Here is a 12,772-nt window from a genome sequence, read left to right on the forward strand (position 1 = left end):
CGCCCCTGCAGTTGATTCCCATACTTTCCTCAAAAACATGTCCGCCTTCCTATCTGATGGGTCTTTCAGAAGGCCCACATCCTCCAGCGGCAAGGTACCGGCTTTAGATGTAGAAGCCACCGCTGCATCCACTTTCGGGACTTTCATTCACTCTGCCAGCTCATTATCTTCAAAGGGATACCTTCTTTTAGCTGATGACGGAAGGAAACCCTTATCCTGCTTATCCCATTCTCTTTTTATAAGAGTCTTAACCGTATCCACCACCGGGAACGCCTTACGACTCCTCTGGCACAAGCCCGCAAACATTATGTCCTGTGCGGACCTTGGTTCCTTGCTCTCTGCAACACCCATGGTAGCTCGGACTCCTTTAACTAACATGTCCATGTTGTCCACCGAGAAACAAGGCCTTCCCTCTTCATCTGAGGAGGATGGAGATGAGGAGCGGGAACATTCCCCTTCTTGCAGGGACAGGCTAGATCCTGGCGATATGTCCCTGCCCGACCTTTCCTGGCGGCTGCCTCTAAGGGAATAGCTAATTTCTTCCCTGATGACCGCTCTAAGGTCTGATGACCGAAGGGGAGCTTCCTCTTCTAAGGTCTGAGATATGCACGCCTGACACAGCCTTTTGGTATAACTGTCAGGCATTGGTGTCATGCATAGAGCACATTGCTTGTGCTTAGATTTTGTGGTCTTTTTTCCCTAAAACAAAGCACAAATAACAGACCATATCAGCACCAGGTGTCTGATTTAACACTCACCATAAGGCTGATCCTGTGAATACCGGTTCTGGAGGAGTAGGATCCAAATGTGACGCTGGGGCGCTCGGACGCTGCTGCCCCCGTACCACGCTGCTGCTGCTTCTCCTTGAGCGGCCGCTACCGCTCTTACTGCGCTGTTCCGTTCCCTCTCCATGAAGGTGCTCGGCGTCCCCTACTGAGGACATGGTTGCGCGCCTCCTATCCTAGGCGTCGCTCTTTTACAGCGCTGCAGCGCTCCTCCCCCGGCTTACCCCGGAAGCGTACCAACTACTTCCGGGTTCACCAGCGCCGGTGTGGACGCTGCACACCGCGCTCAACCGCGGACCAGGACGGCACTGCCCGACTCCTGGGACGCGCTCCTCATGGCCAGACGAGGGGGGGTCTGCAGGCAGGACACCCCCGACGCTGCTTCTGAGCCCCCGATTTCGCCGTTCCTAAAAGACACCGTGCGGAGGCATGGAGGCCCGGGAAAGACTGCTGATCCTGCAGGCTCCCGCCGTCCGGACAGGAACCCAAACTGGAGTGGTGAGGGGGACCGCCCCTTTAAATCCTGTAGGTTCCTGTGCGTTAGAATCGGGCAACCATCTAGTATTATTTATACCCATGTCCATTGTCTTATCTGTAGTTACTTTACATCTTTGCATCTGTGGCCTTACCTGAATAGCTTTGTTTGTATATGAATAATCTAATGACTGCTGTTTTTATCTGCTTGTTTAATTAAAGAATACAATTTTATTCTAAGGAACTTTTTTGTGGTGGTGTACATGCTCCATATTTTGGTAATCTAATGTTGTTTGGGAGCTCCGCAGGGTAGTACCCATATATATGGGTCGCTTTAATCCCAATTTTCTATGATGGTATCTGCATTTGAGATTTTGTTATTTAGACAGACGAAGCCAATCTGAAGAAGCCATTGCTGCATGTCTGAGACTGATCTGATATTTTGATCACAGTCGGTCATGCAATTCAATGAGTGCGTGGAAAACATCGGACTGCACTTTGATGAAATGTTATAACATGTACATGACCACCGACCAGCTATATGCACCTCAGTGAGCATCCTACATGGCCTATTCACACAGGAGGACGCACTTCTCTGTGCACACAGCAACTGTTAATATGTTCTGTGCATGTAGAATGTCCTGTTCTCAGGAGCACACGTCCCGTTTACCGGGAGCAATGTGCTACCAAGAACCTTGATTTTTAAGCCAGCTAAAAATCGTCGCATGTGACTACTAATCATTTTGCTCTTACATCAGGTGATTATTGACCTATTTAAATCAGCCAATAATCAAGAAGACGCGCTCTTACAATCACACATTTCATGATTATTGGCTCATCTAAATTGGCCATACTTCAGTGGCTGGTCCACAACACAAAACGTTTGATTGTCTGCTGCTGACCTGTACTTAGACTAGCTAGAGAGCAAGATTACAAGACGTGGTCCTGTGTTCTTACAAAAGCCAGGGATGAATTTCAGTCCCAGTCCGGCCCTGTAAAAGGAAACAGTTTGGGGGAATAGGTAGAAAAAGACGATTTACACTTGCGCTTCTCACCCGACGTGGGGGCCACAATCCAGAAGCAGCTGGTGATGAGACAGGTTCTGTGTTGATCCCTGTGAGTAATAAAATTAAAATGCAGAAAAGGATTAACACCGCGCTAACCTGAGATGGAGCGGCTACTATAGAGGTAATGGATCAGTGGATATTGTGTGCAGTTATCAATAGCTGGAATATTCACTTGTAGAGTTGAGCGACTTACTTTTTTCGGATCGAGTCAGGTTTCGCGAAACCCGACTTTGTCAAAAGTCGGGTCGGGTGAAATCGGCCGATTATTGCGAAAAGTCGGAGGCTGACTGAAACACGAAACCCAGTGCAAGTCAATGGGGAATCAAAGTCGGCAGTGAGTGGAGGACAGGAAAACACCTACAGTGCCCATTTTAATGCCAAAAACATCAATTCGTATTTCTTAAGCTTGTCAATCTTAATTTACTTTATAATAATAGTTAGGCATTGAAAACTGGGGGTCATTTGGCTAAAGTTGTGGGGGGGTAGGGCTGGCTCAAGATTTTCGCGGGCCCAGGAAACGCAGAATACGTCACGGCGGTGGAGCAGGGAGAGGTAAGTATTTCAACTTTGCAAGTGCTGTGATCCTGAGCAAGCAGGGGGGCCACTCGTTGGCACTGGCACAGGGCCCCTCATAGTATGGCGGTGTGTTTGACGGCGGGTCCCACTGGCAGAGACACTTTTGCGTACTATGAGGGGCCCTGTGCCAGTGACGTCACCAACGAGTATGCCTCCCTACCTGATGAAGGAACCTGCACTTTCATCTGCACCTTCCTCTTTGTCCCCGTGTAAGGTGGCATAGTGTGTGGGAAGGGGAACCTGACTTTCAGCAGGGTCAGATTCTGGCTGTGTAGATTGCAAGGGGAATGTAGTGGTCTGGGTCAATGTAACAACAGACTCATCTAGCAGTGGCTGGGCAATGGGCAGGATGAGGAGGAAACAGATAAAGGCCCAAATAATAAAGTAGGATAAATGCAGTTCAAAATTGGTAACAGGACTAAACAGGCGGCATTGCTTTGTTCAGTGGAGGAAAACTGTAATGAGTGGCAGACACAGTTAGAAGGCCCAAATAATAAAGTGGGCTAAATGTCTGCCAAAAAATTGTTCATAAATAAACAGGTGGCATAGCTAGGTACAGGGGTGGGCTCCTCTGCTGAGTAGCAGTCAGTGGTAGTAGGTGCAAAGTATTAACTGGTCTAAATGGAGGCCAGGGCCCCTGTATATTTTAACTATCATCTATCATTTCAACAAATTTGTATTGGCAGTGCCATTGAAGGATTTAACAGCACAGAATACACAGTGGTGGAGCAGGGAGAGGTAAGTATTGCAAGTGGTAGAGCACTGTTCAAGCTCGGGGGAACACTTACTCGTGGGCGGCGGTACTGGCACAGGGCCCCTCATATTACGACGGTGTGTCTGACGTTGGTTGTGCACCACCACCGTCAGAGACACTTCATTGTACTATGAGGGACCCTGTGCCAGTGCCGTCGCCCAAGAGTGGGCCCACCCACCTGTCCAGGCAAACGGCACTCGCACGGGTGCTTGCGCCAGGTGGTGACCACGGCCCTGTGGGGGGAGTCAGCCCATTTAGGGAGGTATAAAAATGGCCTATGGTGGACATTCAGCAGCTGAAAATGGAGGAATTGGAGAAGTTAGTAAGTGGAGGCCAAAAGCAAGACATTTTTCAGGCAAGCAACGTGTCAGCAGGGGAAGGTGGGGCAAAATAATTTGAAATGCATGATTGGTTCATTTTAATGAAGGTTAGATCACGGTATGTGTAAAGAGCTCCATGGAGTAACCTGTAGTGTCGTCTGACGCATCCTTCACTTTTGGTTTGGGTGAAGGACACAAGGAAACGTCTTGTTCCTGACCGGGAGCATCCACTGACGACTCGCTGCTTTTATATTTGGAACTTTATGAAGACGAGGCGAAAGAGCTAAAGGCTGAATCAGCAAGGAAAGCCAAAACTTTTTCCTTCTGCTCCGGCTTTAAAAGCTGTTTTCCTACTTCCAGATAAGGGAGCCTTCGAGGCCTTGTGTAGCCAGACGATAACTTTGGCTCAACACCTCCAGCCTTAGGTGCTATTGTGCTTTTGCCACTACCACCAGATGCACCACCACCACCATCAGTACCAGCTGGCAACCACCACCCACGGGCTCTTCCACCAGGCTTCCTCATTTTTTAGAAAATCTAACCAAAATAACAACCGTTATATGGTACTGTAAAACAAGGTAGAAGGTGTATATAAACTTGTTGAGAATTTAAATCTCCCCTTTTTTTGGGAGATTGAACCAAAACTCAGGCCCTGTGCATAAAACACCACAATGTAAGTGGCAGAAAGTGGCTGGCTGATATACGACAAACTAACAGGACTGAAGTATATCCACTTTGTGAGAATTTGAATCTCCCTTTTTTTTGGGAGACTGAACCAAAACTCTCGCCCAGTGTATATAACCACGCAATCTAAGTGGCAGAAAGTGGCTGGCTGATATACGACAAACTAACAGGACTGAAGTATATCCACTTTGTGAGAATTTGAATCTCACTTTTTTGGGGGGGAGACTGAACCAAAACTCAGGAAAAAAGGTTTTAATCTGAAGGAAGCCAGATCTGCCACAGATCCAAACATGGTTCGTGACAGTACCCCCCTTTCAATGAGGGGCCTCTGGACACTCAACACTGAACCTCACCACATAACAACCTATGGTGAGGACGCCTCGATCCACCAATGTTCACCTCGGCAGTCACCTGACTCTCAGGTTTATGGCAACCGTGGCCTGATGAAAATGTCACCAACGAAGGCTCCGGAGGCGCCACAAACCTCCAGAGGGCCGACCTGGGGAATGAGTTGTGTACATGCATAACTGGGGGTAACTCTAACTGATAAGTCCCCGGGCTGAGAATGGCCGACACCCGATATGGCCCAATCACCCTGGAACTCCAGGACCCAGTTGCACACTGCCACCTGATGTTTTTGGTGGAAACCCATACATACTCATTCACACCCAGGTCAGGACCTGAACGTTTATTTCCATGCATGCGTCTGCCACAAGATGGTGAATTCTTAGAGGAATTGACAACAGAGGCGTCCCCCTGTGTCACCAAACTCACACCCCCATTATGCTCAGAGGGAACCACCACCCTCCTCTGACCCCTCCTCCTAAGAGGTCTCTGACATACCGGGTTGGCATGTAGTGAGGGTAAAGTCTTGCCCCTACTCTCTGACAGCATCTCTGCTGCCCCCACTGGAGAGGAAGGGGTAGGTTGTAGAAGGACGGCAGAGACAGTTGCCACTGGGCAGCAGCCGTAACACAACTGATCCCAGCTGACCACTTCCCTTAACCGCCAATCTGTGACCGGGTTGTGTTTTTTCAACCAAGGGAGTCCTAAAATGATGGGTGTTGGTATTCCCCCCAAGACGTAGCATGACAGGTACTCCTCATGATGAGTCCCTATACTCAGGTGTATATCATCCACGACTTGGGTCACCCACCCCTGGCGGAGTGGTATGGAGTCAATGGCCTGGACGCTTAGGGGTTTAGTTAGTGTTCTACACCTCAGGCCATGGGTCTGGACAAAATGAGCATCCACCAGATTGACACCTGCTCCACTGTCCACAAGCACCGGTATACACTCAGTTACCCCGCCAACCAGTACTTCAGATGACAGGTTACACTGAGGAGAAGATATGGAGGAAATATACACTCCCTGGTCACCTCCCTCCACACGACCAGGGGAACGCAGCTTCTTAGGTGGTACAGGTATTTCGGCGCGAGCTGGGAAGACACCGATAAAATGACCAGTCTGCCCACAGTAAAAACATACCCCCACACCATGGTGAACCGCAGGCAACCCCGTTTGGGAAACAACTCCTTCCACCTGCATGGGTTCATCCACTTGCTCAGGTGTGTCCCCCTCCCTAGCAAGGACTACCGGAGACACATTAGATGTATGTCTCTCCCTCAAGCGTCTATCTACCCGGATGGCAAGGGACATGGCGGCCTCCAATGACCTGGGGGCGGCATACTGCACAAGAGCATCCTGCAACCTTGGAGACAGACCCTGCCTAAAATGGCTCCTAAGGGCAGGGTCATTCCACTGTGTGTCAGTGGCCCATCTCCTAAACTCCGAGCAGTAATCCTCAGCCGGCCGAGCCCCCTGCTTGATTTTACGCAGTCGGGATTCTGCCAGGGAGATGCCATCAGGATCCCCATACACAAGCGCCAAGGCCGCAAAAAACTCGTCCACCGACCGTAAAGATGGAGAACCGGCCAGGAGAAAGCCCAGGATTGAGGATCACCCTTAAGAAGGGAGGTTATAATCCCCACATGCTGTTCCTCACTCCCTGATGAACGAGGGCGGAGCCTAAAGTATAGCTTACAGGCTTCCTGAACAAACAAAAATTTATCTCTCCCTCCAGAGAACCTGTCAGGAAGAGATATCTTGGGCTCTGGTTGAGCATGTACCTGGGCCGAAGCCCAAAACCCCACCAACTGCTGCAGCTGCTGCACCACGAAGCACCTTAAACTCATCGGTGAGGGTCCGAAGCAGTTGGGCAAAAGCCTGCATTTGAGCCATAGCTCACCAGAAAAAAAAAATGGGATGGTTGGTTATGTCACGCTGTGACTGTCCTGGTGTGACACGACCTGGCGGGTGGTCGGTCACAAAACGGCGAAACACTCAAGGGTACACCGGGGACACTTTCACAATGGTGGGCCCTGTCGGTAGGGAACGGGGAAAGGGCACCTCCTGCACTCACCTGAGGCTGTGACCTGATCTTGCTACCAGACCTATACGGGTTCTTTCAACCCGTCACCAACCAGGATACCTAGTCCCTCACTTGCCCTGCTCTAATCCCTATGTAGGGAACTGGCAGGTGAGAGCACTGGTCCCACCACTGCACTAATACAACACTGGGAAATTTACAAACAACAAAGGGACAAAGAAACAATAACACCACACTTAGCTTTCTCTCCTGCAATGCACCGCACAGCAGAGTAAGGCACCAGGAATAAGTATTCAGCTGTAGAACAACAGCACTCAGCAAGTTCCTATTCCAGCAAGGTTGGTATCCAAAGGACCTGTATAACCAACAGGTGACCTTTTAAAGGAAGGTGGGATTGGTCACCACCCACAACAGCAGAACAAGCTGCAATGCAATTACACCAGTGGCCACCAGGGAAAAACTGCATTAACCCCCGATGACTTGAAAGGAAAAAAGGTTTTAATCTGAAGGAAACAAGATCTGCCTCAGATCCAAACATGGATCGTGACAACAACACAATGTAAGTGGCAGAAAGTGGCTGGCTGATATACAACAAACTAACAGGACTGAAGTATATCCACTTTGTGAGAATTTGAATCTCACTTTTTTGGGGGGAGACTGAACCAAAACTCAGGCCCAGTGTATAAAACAACACAATGTAAGTGGCAGAAAGTGGCTGGAAGATATGTGAAAAAATACAAGGACTGTAGTACAATTTCAATCTCCCTACAATGAGCAGCAATAAAAAGGACTGCTGCACCCAAAAGTGTGGACAAATAAACAACTGTGCAGAAAGGAGCAACCTGACCGCTCATGTGACCGCGACGTCATCGAAGGTCCTTCACTCACCGCATTCTCAGGAACGGAGGGAGACGATAGCAGCGCTGTGAGCCAGGGCCTGTCCGAGGGTGAGTATATCCATGTTTTTTATTTTTATTCTTTATTTTTTACATGAATATGGATCCCAGGGCCTGAAGGAGAGTCTCCTCTCCTCCAGACCCTGGGAACCACCCGCCGAAATGCAGGATTGCTCCCTGCACACGTCGTACCCAGCGTATAAGACGACCCCTGACTTTTGGGACAATTTTTAGGGGTCAAAAAGTCATCTTATACGCCGGAAAATACGGTATATTATCTTGTGTTATATGGTTGACCACGAGTAAGCTTCATCAGATTAAATGAGTGTAGGTATAAAAATATATGCCGATTAAGAAATAACTTTTATTTGTGTGTTTATAAACACAGTGCTTCTATACACTCGTAAAAAATAATTAATACAAATATAGATAACGCATGTGTGCATAAAATAGCATGAGTATGCAATCATTCTTTGTAACTGCAAACTTCTGACTTCTCACAGTGTGCACTGCATGCTGTCAGGATTCTCTCGTGCGGGCGATTTACTTACATGTGGTCACATGCTGACTAGACATGTGTGGTCTCACTCAATGAAAATGAACTGAGTGAGGCCAGGCACGTCTAGTCCGAATGTGGCCAGAAGTATATAAATCACATACTGACATGACTGTCCACCGGCAAGGGAGAATCCTAAAAGTGTGCAGTGCATTCGTTGTGAGAATTCAGAAGCCTGCAATGTCAAGATTCAGATCTAGAGGTTCCAGCAGTCATCACATGGACACTTCACTCATATGCAATTTTCATACTTATGGTCCTGTGACATCTTCTGCTTCTCTCAGTTTTTCACTGAACATTGAGAGCATTAGGTAGAGCAGCTCTGTCACGGTTCACACCGTGCTGCCAACAATATGTCACGGATCCCAACAATATGTCAGGGATCCTGGGGAGGATAGATTTATCGCCACCAATTTGTCATGAACCGAGGTTGTTTGGTTGCCCCTGGTTCCTTCTGAAGGGGGATTTATCTATAACCCACTTCCCAGTTCCGGTTTGGAACTTGCAGCTCTCTGGCACCCCCCTTACCCTCAGGTCAGATTAGGTACTGCACCTTGGGTAATTAGTCGCCTAAAAGACTGCCTGCTATGTACTGGCTATTGGGCACGCTGCAGCGAGGGCGATCTAACTACTCCCATTCAGGCGGGAATAATAATTATCAATGCCGCCGTCACTACAAAGATTTCCAATCGCACAGCACAAAGTATGCTGCCACCAGCTCCGATTTCCTAAGGATTAACGGGTCAGACCCAACCCAAATCAGTAGCGTAATTCACTTCAAAGGAAGCGACAGTTCATTTATAGAGCAGGGAGAGACAAGCTAGTAAATTATATATTTTACTCCATAAAAAGGTAGGCAGTGTTTACAAAGTATAAAAGATATTATGAAGAAGACAAAATCATGTGTACATTAGAGATTACAAATAAAAAAGGGATTAAAATTGAAAAAAAACACTTACATAGCGTTCAGATCATTTCAGCTTGTGACTGGCCGTGTGCTATGGAGGAGAAAGGACTTCCATATATCCAGATGCATCATAAAACTGCACAGCAGCAAGACCCCGGACAGAAGAAACTCCCAGAATGCAGGTCTCACTAAGTTATTCTAGCCCAAAATCCAGGCACTCCCCTTTGTGGTGACATCACTTAGAAGCTGAAACCTCCTCTTTACTTTATCAGTGGGTGATAGATCTACCGATGGACATCCGGAGTATATAAATCCTACTCCTCTAGCCCAAATCGGTGCTGCTATAACCTTAATCGAACAAAGAAACTCAGGGCTTCCACACCAGTTCCAACTGGTACCAGAAGGGAGGGGGAATGAGCAGCCTTCACTGAAACTGGTATCTGCAGCTTCAGCCATAAATTCTAGTGAGGGTTTTGAATTTCACACGTAGCAGCAGGCAGGAAAGGGGGTGTCGGAATGGCCCTCAATGGTTCCTGACAAGCTCGTCAGTACATGACTAAATGTGCAAATCGCATATGTCCTTGGGGGGTGGTGCTAAACTGAATTCTTTCCCTGGGTGCCAGAAAACTTAGATATACCCCAGTTTCCCACACTGCACTGAGGATCAGCTGCCACGCCCCCTCTTGATGTGTTCTGTCCAGCCATAAAATTGCTGCCTAGACAGTTTAGTCATTTTTTTAATGTCTCCGTTATTACAGACATTGTATTTTTGTGTGTATTAATCCTTCCTATATTTGATATTGTAAGGCAACTGCACCATCTGCTGGCCGTTTAATACATAGATTCTAGTTTAATTGGCACTGTGTTATGGGAAGTTCCTAGGGCATTGTAAGATTGTTCCTGTTGCATTGTGGTCTAATTTTGACACTGTGAAGGGAACAGCAGCCATTGTTCCTCCATGCGTCTTAGGAGAAACCACATTATTCGTTTTCTTCATGCTCCTTAACCCCTTTCTGACCTTAGACGTACTATCCCGTCGAGGTGCCCTGGGCCTATCTGACCCTCGATGGGATAGTACGTCATACGCGATCGGCAGCGCTCACGGGGGGAGCGCCGCCGATCGCGGCAGGGTGTCAGCTGCCTATCGCAGCTGACATCCGGCACTATGTGCCAGGAGTGGTCACGGACCGCCCCCGGCACATTAACCCCCGGCACAACGCGATCAAACATGATCGCGATGTGCCGGCGGTATAGGGAAGCATCGCGCAGGGAGGGGGCTCCCTGCGGGCTTCCCTGAGCCCCCCGCAGCAACGCGATGTGATCGCGTTGCTGCGAGGGTCTCCTACCTCCTTCCTTGCTGCAGTCCCCGGATCCAAGATGGCCGCGGCATCCGGGTTCTGCAGGGAGGGAGGTGGCTTCACAGAGCCTGCTCAGAGCAGGCACTGTGAAGCCTGCAGTGCTGCATGTCAGATCGGTGATCTGACAGAGTTCTGTGCAAACTGTCAGATCATCGATCTGTGATGTCCCCCCGGGACAAAGTAAAAAAGTTAAAAAAAAACTTTCCAAATGTGTAAAAAAAATAAAAAAAAAATATTCCTAAATAATGAAAAAAAAAAAAAATATCATTCCCATAAATATATTTCTTTATCTAAATAATAAAAAAAAAAACAATAAAAGTACACATATTTAGTATAACCGCGTCCGTAACGACCCCACCTATAAAACTGGCCCACTAGTTAACCCCTTCAGTAAACACCGTAAGAAAAAAAAAACGAGGCAAAAAACAACGCTTTATTATCATACCGCCGAACAAAAAGTGGAATAACACGCGATCAAAAAGACAGATATAAATAACCATGATACCGCTGAAAACGTCATCTTGTCCCGCAAAAAACGAGCTGCCATACAGCTTCATCAGCGAAAAAATAAAAAAGTTATAGTCCTGAGAATAAAGCGATGCAAAAATAATTATTTTTTCTATAAAATAGTTTTTATCGTATAAAAGCGCCAAAACATAAAAAAGATATAAATGAGGTATCACTGTAATTGTACTGACCCGAGGAATAAAACTGCTTTATCAATTTTACCAAACGCAGAACGGTAAAAACGCCTCCCCCAAAAGAAATTCATGAATAGCTGGTTTTTGGTCATTCTGCCTCACAAAAATCGTAATAAAAAGCGAACAAAAATTGTCACGTGCCCGAAAATGTTACCAATAAAAACGTCAACTCGTCCCGCAAAAAAACAAGACGTCACATGACTCTGTGGACCAAAATATGGAAAAATTATAGCTCTCAAAATGTGGTAACGCAAAAAATATATTTTGCAATAAAAAGCGTCTTTCAGTGTGTGATGGCTGACAATCATAAAAATCCGCTAAAAAACCCGCTATAAAAGTAAATCAAACCCCCCTTCATCACCCCCTTAGTTAGGGAAAAATTAAAAAAATGTATTTATTTCCATTTTCCCGCTAGGGTTAGGGCTAGGGTTAGGGCTAAAGTTACGGTTAGGGTTTAGATTACATTTACAGTTGGGAATAGGGTTGGGATTAGGGTTGGAGTGTGTCAGGGTTAGAGGTGTGGTTAGGGTTACTGTTGGGATTACGGTTAGGGGTGTGTTTGGATTAGGGTTTCAGTTATAATTGAGGGGTTTCCACTGTTAAGGCACATCAGGGACTCTCCAAACGTGACATGGCGTCCGATCTCAATTCCAGCCAATTCTGCGTTGAAAAAGTAAAACAGTGCTCCTTCCCTTCCGAGCTCTCCCGTGTGCCCAAACAGGGGTTTACCCCAACATATGGGGTATCAGCGTACTCAGGACAAATAGGACAACAACATTTGGGGTCCAATTTCTCCTGTTACCCTTGGGAAAATACAAAACTGGGGGCTAAAAAATAATTTTTGTGGGAAAAAAAGATTTTTTATTTTCACGGCTCTGCGTTATAAACTGTAGGGGTTCAAAGTTTTTACAATACATCTAGATGAGTTCTCTGGGGGGTCTAATTTCCAATATGGGGTCACTTGTGGGGGTTTCTACTGTTTAGGTACATTAGGGGCTCTGCAAACGCAATGTGACACCTGCAGACCATTCCATCTAAGTCTGCATTCCAAATGGCGCTCCTTCCCTTCCGAGCCCTCCCATGCGGCCAAACAGTGGTTCCCCCCCACATATGGGGTATCAGCGCACTCAGGACAAATTGTACAACACATTTTGGGGTCCAATTTCTCCTGTTACTCTCGGGAAAATACAAAACTGGGGGCTAAAAATTTATTTTTGTGGGAAAAAATTTTTGTTTTATTTTTACGGCTCCGCATTATAAACTTCTGTGAAGCCCTTGGTGGGTCAAAGCGCTCACCACTAGAGT

This window comes from Ranitomeya imitator, chromosome 7 (assembly GCF_032444005.1).
Source record: "Ranitomeya imitator isolate aRanImi1 chromosome 7, aRanImi1.pri, whole genome shotgun sequence".
Classification (NCBI taxonomy): domain Eukaryota; kingdom Metazoa; phylum Chordata; class Amphibia; order Anura; family Dendrobatidae; genus Ranitomeya; species Ranitomeya imitator.